At 35.4% G+C, this 21,219-nt stretch overlaps 1 long non-coding RNA gene across 2 annotated transcripts in view; it reads left to right on the top strand.

The window, feature by feature from the left end:
* Nucleotides 1–232: 232 nt before the first annotated feature.
* LOC118762376 overlaps nt 233–21,219 on the top strand; it is a 29,723-nt gene continuing 8,736 nt past the window's right edge. Inside the window, exons 1-3 of one of the 2 annotated variants that reach the window (XR_004998119.1) lie at nt 233–258; nt 5,255–5,257; nt 17,196–17,308. This is a non-coding gene — a long non-coding RNA (uncharacterized LOC118762376). Of the gene's footprint in view, nt 259–5,254; nt 5,258–15,934; nt 15,967–17,195; nt 17,309–21,219 lie in introns of those variants that run through there. The other variant, XR_004998120.1, reaches the window with a different exon arrangement.

Here is a 21,219-nt window from a genome sequence, read left to right as displayed (position 1 = left end):
TATATATATTATGTATGGATACATATGTATGTGTATGTATGTATATATATGATGTATTTGTATATATACATGCATGTATATATATGTATATATGTGTTTGTATGTATATGTATATATATGTGCATGTATGTATATGTATACATGTATATATGTGTATGTATGTATATGTATATATATATGTATGCATATATCTGTATGTATGTATATGTATATGTATATATATATGTATATCTATATATATATATATATATATATATGGTATATATGTCTGTATATGTATATAAATGTATATATATGTATAAATATGTGCATGTATGTATATGTATATATGTATGTATACATATATATGTATATGTACATGTAGTAATGTACTATATCATATATATATATATATATATATATATATGTATATGTATGTATATGCACGTATATGTATGTATATGTAAATATATGTATATATGTATATATATATATGTGCATTCATGTATATATATATTTGCGGATGAAAATTCTTATTAAAACATTATTTTATTTATTTTATTTTTATTTCATCTAGTTTCAGCTCACGAGCTGTGGCCATGCTGGGGCACCGCCATTAATTTCGTTTTGTAACTAATTTTTATTTCATTCCTTTCACTCACCAATTCAAATTCAGAACTGAAATTTACAAGCGTAATTTTGTTAGTATTCACTTCCATTCGTTCGTATGATTATCCACTCAGAACTCCTTGCTTATATGTGTAGGTAAACATCGCCATCAATGGAGAATCGTGGCGATGTTGACGTAGATATACAGGGAGGGAGTAATTAGTAGATAATCATAGGAGCGAAAGTAACTGAATACTAACAAAGTTACGCTTGTAAAATTCAGTACTGAATTTGAATTGGCGTGTGAAAGGAATAACATATAAATTAGTTAGGAAACGAAATTATTTTAATATGATTACAAAGAATAAAACTAAAGGCACAAACTTTAAATATTTAAATATTTAATTAATATCCACTGATGAGTTCCAATTGATATAATATGATAACGTATCTGGTTAAATTAAATAAATAATCCATATTAGTATCACAAACTGTTCCATGTATTTGATGACATTTATTGGACTCCGTCTAAAAACTGATTCTTCTAATTATTTTTATTTATATATGTATGTATATATAGAGACGGACGATATGTATGAATATGTATATATAATATAAATATAATACATACATACATACATATATATATATATATATATATATATTAGATATATATCTATATATATATATATATATATATATATATATATATATTATATATATATATATATATATACTTTATTTTAAGCAGCAGAAAATTCAACAAAATCTGTTACTCTGAGTTCTCGTTGCCGTTCATCAGACAGTTTTTGTTAGAATGGAACCGATATATCAATTCAATCTAGACTCTTACAAACGCTACACCTTTAAAATTTATACTTAATTTATACTTTCTTCATTAATGTCAATATGTATTTTATTCAATGTAAGGTTTTTTCCTCGGATTTTATAATTTTTATAAGCTTTTTTATATATATATACATATATTTTTGACCTTTTTGTTTATCGCTCGAAGATTGACGGTTTTTTTTCTAAGGGGCCAATCAAACAAGTCTTTCTTTTTAAAGGTGTAGCGTTGTAAGTCTAGATTGAATTGATATATCGGTTCCATTCTAACAAAAACTGTCTGATGAACGGCAACGAGAATCTCAGAGTAACAGATTTTGTTTAATTTTCTGCTGCTTAAAATAAAGCATATTACTCTACCACTGGTATTTGAGTACTCTTTTATCCACCTTGTTTCACATTTATGTGTTTACTGTCTACTTCGGTAATATAATATATATATATATATATATATATATATATATATATATAATATATATATATATATATATAATATGTAGTATATATATATATATATATATATATATATATATATATATATATATATTATATATATATATATGTATCACCTGTCTGGATGTTTTGTGTTCTTGTCCCATTTTTGTCTTTTTTATATATAATATAGCGTATACGTACACTTTGCTCTCTTGTATATATATATATAAATATATATACATATACGAAAGAAGGTTTGAAAATGCAATTTTAAAAGATGTTTATTTACTTTATGTGTATATATATGTATGTATATGTGTGTATGTGTGTATGTATGTATGTATATATATAAGTAATTTTATTTAAATATTGGATATTTACCTAGTAGTTAACCGGTGAAGCATGTCGACACTTACGAGGAGCGTTCAATAAGACCCACTTTCCACAGCAGTAGAGCAACGAAACTTGGCACAGTTATTAGTCTTTTTCTACATAGGAATCACCCAGAGTTACGCATTTCTTCCATCGTTTGATGCTGCTCTGGAGACCGTTTTTGTAGAAGACTCCAGCTTGGTCCTCCAACCACGACGTGACTTCAGAAATCAAGGCTGCATCATCTGGGAAACGCTTTCCTTTCAAAAACAACTTCATGGCTGGGAAGGTGAAAATCATAGCCGCACGCCTGTGCTTCTGATCTGGTGACACACGACTTGTGGACCGGAGTGTTGTCATGCAGGAGGAAGATGCCTTTGCTGATCTTGCCCCGCCTCTTGATTTTGATAGCTTCTCTTAATTTCCTCAAAATTGAAGCATAATAGGCTCCTGTAATTGTGGTACCCTTTGCCAGGAAATCTGTCATCACTACTCCGTCCTGGTCTCAGAAGACTGTGAGCATGACCTTGCCAGCGGAGGGCTGCACCCTTGCCTTCTTTGGAGGAGGTGAGTCAGGATGTTCCCACTGCATTGACTTGGCTTTGGTCTCTGGAGCATAGTGATGGACCCAGGTTTCATGCTGTGTAATCAGTCTTTTGAAAAATTTTGATTCATCTTCTTGGCACATCTCCAAATTCATCCTCGAGCACTCGACACATTCTTGCTTCTGGAAAGGTGTGAGCAGCCTGGGAATCCATCTGGCAGACACCTTTTGCATATGCAAATGGTCATGAATGATAGTTTCCACAGACCCAGTACTAATCTTGACCTCATGGGCTATTTGGCGAATAGTTATGCGTTGATCTTCCAAAATGGCAGCCTCAACTTGATGGACAGATGCCTCATCAATGGTAGAATGAGGGCGACCAGATCTGGGAGCTGTTTCCACAGAGTTCCGACCATGTTTGAATTCACGAGGCCAGCGTTTTACAAGGTCATATGATGGGGCATCATCACCATAAGTTACTTTCATTTCATCAAAAGTCTCCCGTGGTGTGCGTCCTTTCAAATACAAAAACCGGATCACTGCTCGGCACTCAACAGGCTCATACTTGGCTCAGTTCAAACACCTGTAAATCAGAAACCACGATTGGTTCAGAGCTGTTATTTGCCACTTGTTCTATAGAGATATAAATAATTGAACATGCAAAATTTCAGCTAGATCAAACAAATGCAAGTGGATCCGGGGCATTACTTATTGAACGCCCCTCGTATGGCTATCTGACGTCATCCACGGTATTTACATAATTGTCGCTGGATCTATCTCTGGAATTCCTCAGCGTTCGTCGAATATATAGCAAATGACAGAGACTGAAAATGGGATATACGAGAAACTTTATTGCTCACAACGATCGTTTCGACCCATCGTGCCTCGATCCCTCATAGGTGGGGTACTGTGCAACTGGTTGTGATGCATCTCTCGGTACAAAAGTTTTTCGTCATGTGATTTTTACACGGAGTATCTTGTTAAATACATCCTATTTTGCTCGGTTCTAATACAGCATGTTGTTAGTGACCGTAGGTTTAAGCCGTTGGGCAGGAATGGCATGCTATATAAGAGCCAAACGAAAGAGGGCTTATTTAACGAGATACTCCTTGGAAAATCATCTGAGGAGACACTTCTACACCGCGCGATACACCACGACTACCCGCGAGGGATCGATGCAAAATGGGTCGTAACGATCGTTGTGAGCAATAAAGTTTCTCTTATATTTAATTTTCGACTGCTATCATTTGCTATATGTATATATCATTTCGGTCATTTTGTATAGCGCGCGCATGCGTATGTGTGTTTACTTTTTCCAACCATTCACTTTGAGGACTGACCACTCTTAGCCATCGATCGGCATTTAGTGAAGAACTTCATATATTTGTATGTCTGAAATCATCATCACACTATAAGAACGTTTCCTATTGGCTGGCCTTTGTTTCTTTGCAATGAGAAATTATTTGAGAGAAAAAATAAATAAATAAATAAAAAAAGAAACAAAAAAAGTTTCGGTAATTAATTTTAAATATTTAATTTAATTTTAGATTCCGCACTCAATCCTTCTATATTTGCAGACAAGCTCTTTCGACATTTCGTGTCATCTTTGGAACAACGCGTTCCAGACAAATTGGTATCTATATTAATTAAATAAATATATTAATATTCGACTAGCATAGATAAAATTTAAAAAAATAAATAAAAATAGATAAAAATATTTGATGGCTATGAATAGAAAGTTTGTATAGAGACTTGGCGAAGTATAATGAACATAGCAAAATACATAGGTGAGCAAACATGTAACAACCACAGAAAGAACGAAATGAAATTCTTTTCCCATAATTACGCTCATGACCATCTCACTGAAAATTGCATTTCTTCTTATTCTCAAGTCTTGTGTATCAACCTGGGTTCTTTTCTATACAATTCGAAAACTACTGCGAAATTTATAAGTTTTCATCAAATATTTTCTCTCCAGTTATCAGATTTTACTTTTCATTAATTCTTTTCCAGTGTATTATTAATATAAATGCTAAATTGCACGGAACACGTTATCACGTTATTCATAAATCGAGGGCGATAACAAAATATTATGCAAAGAGGAAGACTGAAAATCATTCATTGTCTCTATCTCTCTCTTTCTCTCTCTCTCTCTCTCTCTCTCTCTCTCTAGCTATCTAGCTAGCTATCTACACGCATATATACATACATTAATATGGTTGCCCCTCGTTATCGAGTATGGCCATTGCACGAAGCTTAACTGTTACTGGTGCTGTGATCGCATGTGACTTTTTAGCCCAGCTAAAGATCTACAATGTCAACCTGCCCCTGGTAAGCAGTATAGTGTACCAAATATCTATGTGAATGGTAAACGACTTGATGTAGTGGATCAGTTTGTCTACCTGGGAAGCACTATTAACAGATATGGCAATGTGGATGATGAAATTTCATATAGAATTAGGAAAGCAAGTGTTGCTTTCGGAAGGCTAGAAAAACGCCTCTGGAGTCGGTGAGACATATGCAGAAAGACAATGATAAAGGTGTACAAGGCATGTGTGCTCCCTTCTCTTCTCTATGCCTGCGAGACGTGGGTCATATATCGATACCACCTTAAACAACTGGAATATACATACATACATACATTCATACATACATTTCACTGGCCCTAATTATGCTTTGGTTGACATAAATGCATAAATACGTACATAGACATGTTACCTTCTGTAGCATGCTCAATATATATATATAAAATGTGTGTGTGTGTGTGTGTGTGTGTTTGTGTGTGTATGCTTGTGTGTGTGTGCGTCTGTGCATATGTATGTGCACAAGTATATAGATATATGCTAATATATATACGTACATACAAACATGCATGCACAAGCACGCGTTCACAGGCACACATGTGTAAATGTATACTTCTATTATCATTTTCCCTTGAACATAAATATTTGTTGTGTAAAATTTCAGGCCTTGTGCCGTTAGTAGAAAGGATTACTATTATTATTATTGTTATTATTGTTGTTTTTGCTGTTGTTATCAATGCTTACTGGCAGAATCGTTATTACACCGGACAAAATGCTTGTCGGCATTTCGTCCGTCTTTACGTTCTGGTTTCACATTCCGCCGAGGTCGACTTGGCCTTTCATCATTACGCAATAGATAAAATGAGTACTAGTGAAACACTTGGGTCGATGTAGTCAACTAACCCCCTACCTTACACCACAAAATTTCAGGCCTTATGACAGGATTATTATTATTATTATTATTATTATTATTATTATTATTATTATTATTATTGAGTGAGAGAGCGGTGCATGCCATCAAAGTGACACTGGGGTAAAATTTACGAAGCCCAGTATACCCATCACGACTACCCGTCTGATAAGGGTACACCAGGCACATGCATCGCAACCACATGTGCGCGACATGGTGATCTCATATCAAGATAAACAGCACATGAATCTTGCAGGTGGGGCCCAGTTAGAATTTTCTTCCGATCGAGTAGCCCATCCCGTTTAAAAGGTCCCTGAATAAGGATTGTTTAAGGATGTTGAACGAAACACCCATGTTTCCAGAGGTGAATTATTCAAACTCCAAAGAATTCCTCTCAACACATGGCTATGATGCTCTCCCGTTACTTCTGCTCGTGATCAGAGACACACATATCGTCAGCCACTAAGGGACATGCTTAACTGGTTAAGGTTAAACAACTGACAAGTAAATCTGTGGTATTGAGCAGAATATTTGCTGTAGCCCATCTTTTATACCAAGACAAAAGAATGTGCATGATAACACTTCCAATCAGTTAAGATCAGAAGCCATGAGAGCTACTGTCTGGTACTACATTAGGGCATTATTATTATTATTATTATATTATTATTATTATTATTATTATTATTATTATTATTATTATTATTGTTATGTTATTGTTATTATTATTATTATATATTATTATTATTATTATTATTTTATTATTTATTATTATTATTATTATTATTATTATTATTATTATTATTTTATTATTATTATTATTATCTGTACTATTATTCTCCTTGTTGCTACACACACACATGAAGTGTTTCGCTTATAGCAACCTTAACTATAGCACGAAATCGAAAGCATAGGCGAAATATTTAACATAATAACATAAAGATACAATTTCCAGAAGACCTATAAATTTATGCATCAAAACAAAAAAAACACGAACATTTATAAAGCGCGGTATTTCTACGGGTCCTACTAGTAATTATTATTATTACAGATGGTGAAACAGACTGACAAAAGAGAATCAATAAAGACAACTTGCTCACGAGACAAGTATTTTAATCGCCATTGTTGTGTACAAAACAAATATTTTATGTATCCCATGTGATATTAAGAAATACACAGCTTACAATTACTCAGTATACAGCTTCTTCTATAGTGACGCTGTTAAAATAATGTATTGAATATTTAAATATTTTAAGTCTACTCATGTTCTTTCTCTTCTTGAATTCTTTCATTGATATTTTCTTCTTCTGTGTTTATTTTCTGTTGTCTATATAATTGTTGAATTTATTGTCAGTTTAGTTTTTTTTCTATATTCGATGTCTCTGCCATCGTTGATAGTCACATGTTGTTCTTGTTGTTGTTGTGGTTGTAGTTGCTGGTTAACGAGGTTTGGATACTTGAAAAATTGCGACGATTTCCACCACGTCAAGTAAATCAGGCACAAAGACTAAGCTTGGTTATGTAATAAAAATATTTCGATAATAACTACAACAGCAATGGTAACAGCAACAATTACCATAGCAATAGTAATAACAATGGTAATAATAATATCTCTATATATATATAAAGCTGAAGTTGTCTGTGTATGGCAGGTTTGGTAGCCTTCAACTAACACTATCTCCTCCGAGACCCTGCGGCGCAAGTTCACCAAAGTATAAGAAAACATTCAAATAAGACCAGGTTAACAGCAAAAATTATTTACATAAAAAAGGTGCTTTTTTTCTATGAAAATTCCCTATTTTTTACGATTTTTTTGTCTTCTGTGTCGCGATTTGTCGGTGTATTTCAACCAGAAAAATGTCCACTTAAAGAGAATAACAAGGTACATAATGCAAAATTTTTACTTTTCAAAAATTCCAATTCTAAAGGGTCGAAACAAATCCGAGCAACGCCGGGCGATATTGCTAGTATGATAATAAAAATATATATGTCGTGCGTCAGGTCTCTCGTATGTTTTAAAAAGTTTATGTTAAAAAATTCTTGTTTTGCGTTGTTGCTAAACTGACGAGAATTCTGAGGAATAAGACCGTTATGTTTTGTTTCGGTAATTTTTTAATTTTTATCCCTGGAACGTTGACATTTAAAAAGAAATTAAAGACTGGCGTTGAAATTTTCGATAAGATACAGGAAGGTGGGTGAATAGTGTTTGGGACGGCAGCTTTAACGCCATCTTTCCAGCCTTAACGGCGACTGTAAGCCAAGACTAAAAAATCAAGCACTAAAAATGAAAGCTAAAAGAAAGAAAAAGAAAATACACACACGCCCGTACACACACACATACACACACACACACATGCACACACACACATGCACACGCACGAACACATGCATGCATACTGAGAGACATTGCAATCAATCCTCATCAAAATATTTCCCCAAAGGAAGTGGAAAAAACTGTCTTAGTTGAACGATCTTGAAACGAAAATATTTTAGATGTGGGTATTAAAGTGAAAATGGTACAAATAATATTTTGAGAATTACGTATGATAAAAAGCGCTGAAGTAATATTAAGGCTTACAAAAGTAATACACACTATCCCAAGATAGTTCTAGCAGGAACAGTCCATATCCTGCGCAAAACATTATTGATTCAGTAGTACAGCTCAGATAGAGCAATCTTCACATACAAACACGCTCCAAACAATTAGTGTATAATAAAATAATACAGCAAATTTTACGCAACATATACTCAACAATATTAATTTTTCAACAAGGAACACAACTCACAGAACCCACTATGCATACACAACAAGCACTAGTACAATGGAAGAAGCTAAACTCCATTGCTGCTTAAGCTGATGCAGTGCACCAAAAGAAGGCGTCTACATCCGACCACCCACCGCCCACACAGCAATAAAATCATGCAATGCTGCACCCGTCTCGAAAGCGCAGAAGTGCACCAGGCTGTGCAGTAGAAACTCGTATGGAGCTATTAAAGAAGCAATAATAATAATAATGATGATAATAACAATAATGATGATAATAATAATAATAATAATGATGATAATAATAATAATAATGATGATAATAATAATAATAATAACAATAATGATGATAATAATAATAATAATAATAACAATAATGATGATAATAATAATAATAATAATAATGATGATAATAATAATAATAATAATAATAATAATAATAATGTTGTTGATGATGATGATGATGATGATAATAATGATAATAATAATAATGATGATGATGATGATGATAACAGTAATAATAATAATAATGATAATAGTAACGATGATGATGATGATGATGATGATGATGATGATGATGATAATAATAATAACAATAATTGATCTTTGTACTGTGTTTGATACCACTGACAATGATTATGGGGAAAGCAAAAGCTGGGTTCGTATTCAAAAGCTGCCAACAAAAAGTCAACCATTTGTTATTTATGCATGACCTTAAACTTCATGGTAAAGATGAAGCCCGAGTCAGTTCCCTCGTTGATACGGTATAGACCTTCAGTGCTGATATCAGAATGGAGTTCGGACTGAGAAAGTGTGGAGTGTTAGTCTTGAAGAGAGGCAAAATCAAATGTATGGACGGGCTAACGATACCATCGGGGGAGGTTATGAAGCAGATAGAAGAGACGGGCTATATGTATTTGGGAATTTGGTAATGGATAAATTGATGGAGAAAGAAATGACAGAAAAAATTAAGGTGGAGTACTTGCGTAGACTGAGACTGATCCTTAAATCGAAATCAAACGGATGGAATAAGATCGAAGCTATCAACACCTGGGCGGTTTCACTCCTTAGATATGGAGTAGGGATAAACGCATGAACAGTAGACGAAAAACAGCTTAGACAGAAAGACAAAGAAGTTGCTAACTAGATATGGGTCACTCCACCCAAAAAGTGACACAGACAGACTATATGTACGAAGAAAAAGTTGGGGAAGAGGACTTATTGGATGCGAACACAGTATTAGAGCAGAAGAAAACAACATAGCGTGGTATGTAAAAAATGCCACAGAACCGCTATTACTAGTAGGAAGGTCAGGCTTGTGTAGGCTGAAAGATTGCAAAGATAAAGCACTGTACAAGAAATTGAAAACGAATGAAACTGAAAATAGGTGGGTAAAGAAAAGAATGCATGGACAATTTCATAGAGATGTTGAAGATAAGACTGAGAGAGAAAAAAGACGGCTGTGGATGATTAAAAGTGATTTAAAACCAAAAACGGAGGCTTAGCAAGCACTAAGAACAAACTACATAAAATACATGAAAGTGATAAGTGCAGATGAAGAATATGACAAAAGCAGAAAAGATTCATGGTTTGTGCTGCTTGAGGTAGCATGCCCCTCAACGGCATTTGCAAGATGTGCGAGGTAAATTGTATTTTGAGTATTTTCATTCTTCAGGTGTTACTCTTTTGATTGATGTAGCTGTTGTTTCGATATCAGAGTTGGTCGAAAGAGAGTTATATTTTGCATTTGTCCAGAAAGTCTTGAACTGGTTAGTATCATTGCACTTGAGGTAACCTGATTTTATGTCATCTATTAAAATAATCGACTTTGAAACCCTTTAATATGAAAATGGCCAAGGAATTTGACAAGTGTAATCTGTACCTGACATTACCAACTATTTTCATGGGAGGAATATCATGAGAGGATTATCTTCAACTAAGTTCCTCTACCATTTCTACACAAAAATCATCTTATCTATAGTTTGTGGCATGACGTGAATGGGCAGTTTCATAAATCATAAATCAGTCACACACACACACAACACACACACACACACACACACACACACACATATACACACACACACACACACACACGCACATACACACACACACATACACACACACACGTGCACACACGAGTTAGTGTAAATTCCCCTGATACTCATCAGTTAGAGATTTCCTCACTTCCTGACAAGGCTTCTATGGACACACGTCTTGCTGTTTCTAGAATACGAAACAGCACTCCAGATACTTTCCAGGCGCTTTCTGACTATGTAGGCGAAAAATTTCTCCCCTTTTTTCTTACTTGCATATCTGCGCGTACCTTACACCCATCCTCTTAAAACTGTTTGTTTCTTGTTGGGAATACGAGAGACGAACTGATGAGCCATAAGTCTCTCAGTCGGTTTTAGCGATGATAAGAAACAAGATTATGATGAGAAATAAGATGATGAGTTTATGATGATGTAATATAAACGATGGTGATAATGGAGATTATGATGATGAAAGGAATGAGAACAATGATGATGATGGTAGTTCTATTTGGCTAAGCCTTTTTTTACTACAAGAATTACTATGAAAATGCAAAGCGAACATAAACAAAATAGCAGCAAAAGCGACGGAGTGTGGGAAGCTACAAAAAGCAATCAGTCTCGTTGTTTCGGTATTGTCTGAAACAGACGACAAATCTAATACACTGGTGGTTCTAATATTAGTATTGAAATTCTGTCGTTATTATGGAATCCCGACGAGAAAAAAAAGAAGAAAAAAAAGAAAGAAAGCAAAGAGACAGAGCAAATAAAGTAATAATGTTACTATGTCGTGGGACACACTGCTTTTCACTGATAGAAAAATTCTATGCAGACGACACCATACTACTAACTTTGCTTCTTCTTTCATACATCATTGACACGCATATTCAGCATTCACCAGCAGTTGTGTATACTACTCAGGTATGTTGCTTTCGAAAATATCGTGAAATTATAATAAGTTCTACCAAGTATTATCAAGATACTACTAAGTTATCCGCGAACAAAGACTTTGAGGCCGATCACACTAAAACCGAGACATGCTAAATCTCATTAAACATGTATATAACCACAATCTAAACCAACGTAGCCACAGACCCGCATCTTCACTACGCCTGATCTTACAAAGCTAAAGCGACAAATGTCTTTAGAAATTTTAGGTTTTACTTGTCATTTTGATGACAGTGGCATTAATAGTATTGGTGATGATGTTGAAGTACTAGTTATAATAGTGTTGATGGGAGATATGGCGGTGGTAATAGTTATGGGGTGGTGGTGTTGTCGATCGTATAACCTCTGTTTAACCGTCAGATTGGATCATCTGTTTTAATTTTGTACATTTAAAACTACACCGAGCAATATATATTTCTTTACTACCCACAAGGGGCTAAACACAGAGAGGACAAACAAAGACAGACAAACGGATTAAGTCGATTATATCGATCCCAGTGCGCAGCTGGTACTTAATGTATCGATCCCGAGAGGATGAAAGGCAAAGTCGACTTCGGAGGAATTTGAACTCAGAACGTAACAGCAGACGAACTACGGCTACGCATTTCGCCCGGCGTGCTAACGTTTCTGCCAGCTTGCCGCCAAGCAATATATCCTTCAAAAAGGTAGTATTTATTTTTAGGGAATTTGGTTACCACTTCTAGCAAACCGAGCAACGACATAGAGTTTCACTTTTTGGCTTGTTGATTGTGTAGTAATTCGTGATGTTGATGATTTTAATTTTGGATATTTATTGTTATGTTGTTAAGGTGGTGGCAGTAGTAGTAGTAGTAGTGGTGGTGGTGGTGGTGGTGGTGGTAATGGTGGCAGCAATCATGGCGAAGAAGGTTGTGGCGGGTGTTAGTGGCCATGGCAACGGTGGTGGAGGTGATAGTGACAACGGTGATGATGATTGTAGTATGGTGATGGTGACCGTAGTGGTAGTTATAGTGACAATGGTTGTGGTGGTGGTGTGGTGCCTGTAGCAGTAGTGAGAGCAGCAGTGGTGGTAGTGTGGTATGTGATGATGGTGACAGTGGTGTTATAGTGTGGAACAGTGGCGGTGGTAGTGCCGGTGGTTGTAGTAGTAGTAGTAGTTGTTAGTTTAAGAAGTAATGATTATGCTTGTGATATTGATCGTGGCGGCAGAGGCGGCAGAGACAGAAGCGGCGGAGACAGAGGCGGTGGAGACGGAGGCGGCGGAGACAGAGGCGGTGGTATTGTCGGTGTGGGGGCCATTAGTGTCGACAAGGATAGTCAAAATGGTTGTAGCAGTGTGTGTCATTAGTAGTTGTAGATCGATGAAGATGATTGCGAAGGCGACAACGACGATGAGTACTGATGGCCATGGTAGTAGTGTGTCATGAGTAGTCATAGAACGATGTTGTTGGTGTTGTTGTTGTTGTTGTATATGAGACTATGATGACGACGACGACGATGAATACGATGATCATGGTGGTGATGATGATGATAATAATTACAATGATGATGGTGATGATGATGACGATGAAGATGGTGATGATGATGATGTTGATGATAATGACGATGACGACGACGATGATGAAAACAACTACGACGACGACGACGACGACGACGTAATGATAATGATGATGATGAATACGATGATCATGTTAATGACAATGATGATGATGGTGCTGGTGGTGGCGATGATGATGATAATGATAATTACAATGATGATGGTGAGGATGATGATGACGTTGATGATGATGACGATGATGATGATGGTAATGTTGTTGTTGATGACGATGACGACGACGATGACGATAATGATGATGATGATGTCTGACAACCACTGCTGCTGGTTGTAGATAGAGGTATTACAGAATAGTGATACTTTGGCGTAGTTCAGTGGAACTAAAATCCTCTTAGATTTTTTCTCTCTACGACAGCCGGTAGATTCTAGATATTCACAGCTCACCCACCCACCCACCAACCCAACCTCAAATTATTCCTTCAAACCCCACCATCGCCACCAACAGCAACAACTGCAACTGCACCAGCAGCAGTAGCAGCTACAGCAGCAAAATCAACAACTGCAACTGCCGAAACATCAACAACAACAACGGCAAACAGAACCCCCCCCAAAAAATAATAATTTCAATATTTCCATTCTTCTTTGTATTTTTCCATATCTCTTTCTTTATTATATTTTCTTGTTTTGCCTTGTTTTGTATTGTTGTTGTTGCACATATATTTGCTGTTGTTGTTGCAGCAGCAGAATTTTCAGCGAGTAACTTTGGCATATGGCGCCAGGATAGCTGATGAAATCGAACTTCTGTTGCCAAAAGTGTAGACTGCGCTGTTCCAAATGCGAAGCCATTTATTGGTAAACAAGGAAACTAAATGATATAAGATGTGTTTGTGCATTTAGGTGTCTGCTGGAGGTAAATGATATAGAAGTACGTCACACAGGTTTTTACGCAAATATATACAAACATGCATCCATACATTATCACATACATAATATACATGCAGGAGTGGCTGTGTGGTAAGTAGCTTGCTAACCAACCACATGGTTCCGGGTTCAGTCCCACTGCGTGGCATCTTGGGCAAGTGTCTTCTGCTATAGCCCCGGGCCGACCAATGCCTTGTGAGTGGATTTGGTAGACGGAAACTGAAAGAAGCCTGTCGTATATATGTATATATATATATGTATGTGTGTGTGTTTGTGTTTGTCCCCCTAGCATTGCTTGACCACCGATGCTGGTGTGTTTACGTCCCCGTCACTTAGCGGTTCGGCAAAAGAGACCGATAGAATAAGTACTGGGCTTACAAAGAATAAGTCCCGGGGTCGATTTGCTCGACTAAAGGTGGTGCTCCAGCATGGCCGTAGTCAAATGACTGAAACAAGTAAAAGAGTAAAAGAGTAAAGAGTATGCATGAATACATACACATACAGTAATCTCTCGACTTTCGCGGGTGTTACGTTCCAAAACACCCCGCGTTAGGTGAAAATCCGCGAAGTAAAAACAGTACTGTACAGAATATATTTTAAAATTATTTTTATAATTTGCATATATTTATTTTATTATAAATGCAAAACAACACCACGGAGGAATCGACGTAAGCTTAAATAATAAACCGCGATAGGTGAACCGCGATATGGCGAAGGATTATTGTATACACGCATATATATATATATATATATATATATATATCTATATATATATATATATATATTATATTATAATAAGATTAGCTCGTATACGAGTGGGTATATATTTGTAAAAAATGAAGTTCGAAAATGCTGTTATATTAGACAAATTTTTAAGTTTTATATATACATTATAACATGTTTCGGTTCTTGAAATATATATATATATATACATGCTATACTGTACAAGAGTATATATAGTTTTTACTCTAGCTTCTATGTATGCAGAAGTGTTGACAGTTTGCCTTTTTACATACATAATAGACACATGTAAACAATTTGTTGTTTTATACACAAATATATCTACGTTGCGAGAAAAGAATCAGCTGGTCTAGTTTCCATCCTATGTTAGGATTTCATCAGCGACAAATTATCTTCTTTAATTGTCTACTGAGAATACTGATTATAAATTCGCTCCTGCTTAGGGCTTAAGTAATGTATTTAATCAAGAATGTGTTATTCTTGGCAACTAATTTGATTAATAAATTACTATGCTAACACTGCTTTCTTTCGAATACTCTACTTCCTATACAGCACTATAGAATTTCTCTCTCTCTCTCTCTTCTCTCTCTCTCTCTCTGTCTATTTATCTATCAATGTCTATCTGTGAGTCTATCCTTACTGTGCACATAGACACTGTGTTCAAAGTAAAAGGCTCTTTCAGTTGAACGAATTAATTCGCACAACCAACGAAATTAAAATATAAAAGAATCAAAGCAGTGCCTATTTTTTTATAGCATTTTCATTCAGCTAGTTCTCTCTTTCTCACTCACTCTGTCCCTTGAGATGATAAAGTACACACCATTCGAGTTTGTAAAGACAGACTAAACTAGTCGAATTGATCCACAGTTAGTTCTTCAAAAAGAGTCCGATGGAATAACCACGAGACTATTTGCAAAACGAAGGATAAATGTTGATTAAACGTGCACGGATAAATTAATTTAGAAACTTTTCCCAGACCATATTCTCTCAATATTGTATGTATGTATGTATGTATGTATGTATGTATGTATGTATGTATGTATGTATGTATGTATGTATGTATGTATGTATGTATGTGTGGTTCTGCGAGCATGCATGTGAGTGTATGTATACATCTACATCTATATACGCTTGAGTACAGAAACATGCATGCACATACACACATGCATAGATATATAATACATAATATATATAATTTGGAATCGTACTTGTCTGGTAAGTAATTTGATTTGAGACCGTGAATTGAAACAAAAGCAATTAAAGCATGGAAAACAAATATTATTCAACCAAAAAAATCACAAAAAACTTCACTTATTTATTATTTAGTGTCAAAATAGACGAAGGCAGCTGGCAGAGTCGTCAGTAAGTCTCACAAAATGATTGGCAGAATTTAATCCGGCTCTTTACACTTTGGCTTTAAATCTCACCGATGTCAATTTTGCTTTTCATCCTTTCGGGGTCGACACAATGACTACCAGTGGAGCTCTGGGGTCGATGCGAGCGACTAAATGTCCCTTTCCTGAAAACTGCTGAGCTTGTGCCAAAATCTGAAAGAATTATTTCGTGCCAACATCTTTGTTAGAGGTCTCTGAAGTCACGTGTTGTGACTGAAACAATTACATGGTATGAGATAAGTATTAAACATTCAAAAATACAAGCAAAAAAACCTTCATTTGATCATCCATTTGTTTGGTGTTAACATTTTCGTCGCACCATCTGCAACGTGGTCACAGACACAGCTCCACTGCAACTGGTCTGAGATCAAAATACAAATTCCGAAATTCTGCTTCAACTCGGCTTAAAACATTCTTAGGAAGACTTACACGTTGCCCAAAGAAGATTGCAACTAGGCAATAACTTCATTTCATAAAACACTACATCTCACCGAAAATTACCCACAAGAGGGTGTCATACGAGTTGATGTAGAACTGCGTCAGAGACCAGATCACAAATTGTGCGATGATGATTTTGACAGTGAATAACAAATGAAGTGAAGTAAACAGGCAGATTTTTAATGTTTTATATTACTTGTCTTTCATACTGTAATGTATATACATTTGTGAGATAGAGGGATATATTATCCAGGGGTATACCATACTGGCTCTCAGTTATGTTCCAAGTTATGGCTAACCACAACGATTAGTATTTAACATCTATGACTACTAGGAGTTGTCACTCACTCAGCAAATTCTTCCGATGGGTAATTCAATCTTCGCTTCACTGGATGGTGATATTATCTGGAGTGTATATTAACAGTAATTATAACGATAGAGAATATGGAGACTGGTACATCCTCAAAATATATTCCCTTTTATTTTACAATGTCACACAGCATATTTTTATGGTTACGACAACCTACACGTGTTTCCGTTGCATAGAGTATGAGTAGTTGCATATCCAACCGGGCATAATTTTCTATGCAGCTTCGTTCAGGGTCTTTCAACCAGCTTGGCTCGAAGCGATGTATGTATGTATGCATGTATGTATGTATGTATATATATATGTATGTATGTATATGTATGTATGTATGTATGTATGTATGTATGTATGTATGTATGTATATATATATATATATATATATATATATGTATATTTATATAATGCATATATACGTGTGACCAATGAACATTGAAACGTGTGACGACATGTTTCATTTTTCTGTGTACGAAGAGAATAAGAAGATATATTTACACCTGTTTCGAATTTCATTGCACAGGCTTTAAGGCTGCAGTTTAGGTAACTAAAATTCATCATAGGTTTCATATATACGTCATGTGTATAAATAAGTATTAATATTTTAACCGCTTCGCCAAAAATTGTATGAAAATTAGTGTAACATGATAGTGGAGTTCTTGTTTGTGTTTGATTTAAATAGAACTCAGTGTGTAGTTCACTGGGTGAGCGGAAAGAGGAAGGGTTACTTGTTCTCTTATGGATTGTTAACAGACTGTGAAACATTTTACGAGAATATCCTCCATTGTTCAGTGCATGAAAAGAATAGCAAATTGCATTTACATCTTAGATTTTTACATTGAAAGCTTGTAGTTGTCTTAAAATTAGTATTAGGTTTCTACTAAACGTTGTGTTGTGTGTGTGTGTAGTAATAACTTTGCTGTTTTGACTCCTCAAATTATACATCGTGTGTTGCTTTAAAATAAAAATGCAAAGAAACTCTTTGTGTCACTGGGTTTGAAATGCATACTGTGCATTCTCATTGGTTGTTATCATTGTTTGTTATAGGCGCAGGAGTGGCTGTGTGGTAAGTAGCTTGCTAACCAACCACATGGTTCCAGGTTCAGTCCCACTGCGTGGCATCTTGGGCAGGTGTCTTCTGCTATAGCCTAGGGCCGACCAATGCTTTGTGAGTGGATTTGGTAGACGGAAACTGATAAGGCTTTTCAATAGAAAATCTTTACTCCGAGGATTATCGGGTACACCAGCTAGTATAGATATATATATTCCTTTAATTCGTTTATAATGTTTCACCTTCAAAGCTATGGCACCATATTTTTATAGATGAGTGTATGTAACTATTTGAACTTTGGGTATATGTCTATTAGTCTGATGGGTCGAAACGATCATCGTGCTGCATAAAGACTCGTACTAAATCCATATTCCGTTTCCTTCATGCAATCGACTTATCCCACTGCCCCGGAATTGCTGGTCTTGTGCTAAAATTTGAAAAAGGCGGGAAACTGGGAGAACAATTGGCACACTAGGCAAACTGCTTAGTGATATTCCGTTCGTTTTTACGCCCTGACTTCAAATTCCGCCGAGGTTGACTTTGCCTTTCAATTTTTCTGATTCGATAAACTGAGCCCCAGTTGATCACAGGGGTCGATGAAATCGACTTATCCCCTCCCCCAAAATTACTGGCCTTGTGCCAAAATTTGAAATCATTATTATAAATGGTGTTATTGTCTTTGTTGTATCTGTTACATTTGACGTTGTTCATGTTTCTCTTGTAGTTGTCGGCGTATTTATTATTGCTGTTATTGTTGTTGTTGTTGTTACTGTTGTTGTTTTTGTTGTTGTTGCTGCTGTCATTTGAAGTTGAGTAAGTCGATGTTTTATGTACATAATATGCTTTAAAAATCAGCAAGTCATGGAGTGTAACCAAACAGGCAATGTTCTTTATAAATCAAAGAATAGAGTTTGTTAGTGTATAGTAGAAACGAAAGAAGAGAATGTGAATATGTAGGAGGGCAGGAACAGTGAGAGAGAGAGGAGAAAAAGATGGAGAGAGAGAGAAAGAGAGAGAGACACATAGAGACAAAATCAGAAGGACAGGAGAAAGAGGGATAAAGAGAAAGAGACAAAGAGAGAAAGACGAAGAGAGAGTGAGAGAGAGAGAGTGAGAGAGAGTGAGAGACAGAGAAAGAAAGAAAGAAAGAAAGAGATAGAGATGCTGACAGCGTCAGGGAAAACAAAAAAATATGTCAGAAAACGGGAAAAGACCAAGCTTAACGCAAAAAGAGATAAAGACATATTAGACTGCCACCGAGATAAGAAGACAAAATTTAGAAACGTATTGATATACACATACACACACCACTTATCTATATGTATATGCATATGTATATATATATATATATATATTATATATATATATATATATATATATATATATATATATAATATATATATAAATATATTACACACACACATATATATATATATGTATATACACACACATATATATATATGTATATGTATATATATTGTATATAGTATATGGTATGTATATATTTCTAAATGCAAATTAAAAAATTAAACTATTGTCGATGTTAATTAGTATTTCAATATTTCAGAGTTAGGACCCTTTCTTCAGGAAATCTAGAGAAAAACAGTTATGAATAGTTGACTGCTCTTTTCTCTGTGTGTGTGTGTATGTGTGTGTGTGTGTGTGTGCGCGTGTGTATATTGGGTTGGCAAGAAAGTAATTTCAGTTTTTTAGTGTGAAATAAAAGTCATTTTTTCTTCACACAAAGAATGAACTTTAATCAATTGTATATATTTCTGTTTTGTTCGATGACCTTCTGCCATCATTCTGACAACTTCATGGTTGTGCGTTCAGAAAACGTCTGGTCCTTATCAGGCAAAAACTGAAGCAAGTGCGATTTCAAGTCATCATTATTATTGGAAGTTTTACCATTCAAGAACTTTGTAAACTTCGAAATAAATGGTAATCTGATGGTGCAATTTCAAGGCTATATGGTGGATGTGACACCACCTCCAAACCAAGCACCAATAATTTTTCACGAGTTAGCAAAGACGTGTGTGGCCTAGCGTTGTCATGGTGGAAGACGATTCCTTTACGATATACCAATTATGGTCGTTTTTCTTTGATTGCTTCCTCCAGTTTCATTAGTTGTTGACAGTAAACATTTTAATTGATCGTTTGGTTCCTTGGAATCCCACCAAATTGACAGCATGACTTCTTTTTGATGCAATTCAGCTTTCGCTGTGGTTTTTGCTGGTTCATTTCGCTTGAACCATGATCGCTTTCGATTGATGTTATTGTAGACAATCCACATTCCAACACCAGTGATGATTCGCTTACAAAAAGGTCGCTTTCATTTCATTTGAGATGCGTATCGCAAATATTGATTCGATGTGCTAAGTGAATCTGTTTCAATTTATGTGGACCCCAAGTATCGAGATTCTTAATGATACATTTAACCTCTCTGCAATCTCTCGCACAATTATATAACAATCAGATTCAATTATGGCTTCGATTCTGACATCATCAACTTCAGTAGGTCGACCAGAACTTTGGTCATTTTTGAGTGAAAGATCTTCAGAACGGAATATGTAAAACCATTTCTGACGTGTGCGTTCTGTTCAGCAATCAATGCCATAAACTTCACATATCTCTTTGTGAGCCTCAGCAACTTTCTTGCCTTTACGGAAATAAAAAAGCAAAATATGGCGAAAATGTTCGTTTTTGCACAGCAAGTGAAAATCGACACCGAACTAACGACTGTAAACAACATTACGTGCAATTTGCTTCTAAAGTAAGCTAAAGGAAACCACGATAAAATGTCAAAAGGAAAAAAATCCTCACATAGATAAAAGTCATTCAAAAAAATTGTAACTCTATTTGCGAAAAACGAAACTACTTTCTTGCCATCCCAATGTATATGCATAAATATATATTTATAAATATATATGTGTGTATATGTAAATATATACATGTATACATGCGTGGGCGTGTGTGAATGCATACCTTAGGAATGAGAACCCAGGTTCGAAATTTCCCCAAGACACCTGATGAAGG

This window comes from Octopus sinensis, linkage group LG2 (genome assembly GCF_006345805.1).
Source record: "Octopus sinensis linkage group LG2, ASM634580v1, whole genome shotgun sequence".
Classification (NCBI taxonomy): domain Eukaryota; kingdom Metazoa; phylum Mollusca; class Cephalopoda; order Octopoda; family Octopodidae; genus Octopus; species Octopus sinensis.
Note: the sequence above shows the minus strand (reverse complement) of the source record. Positions and strands in the feature narration are given on the sequence as shown.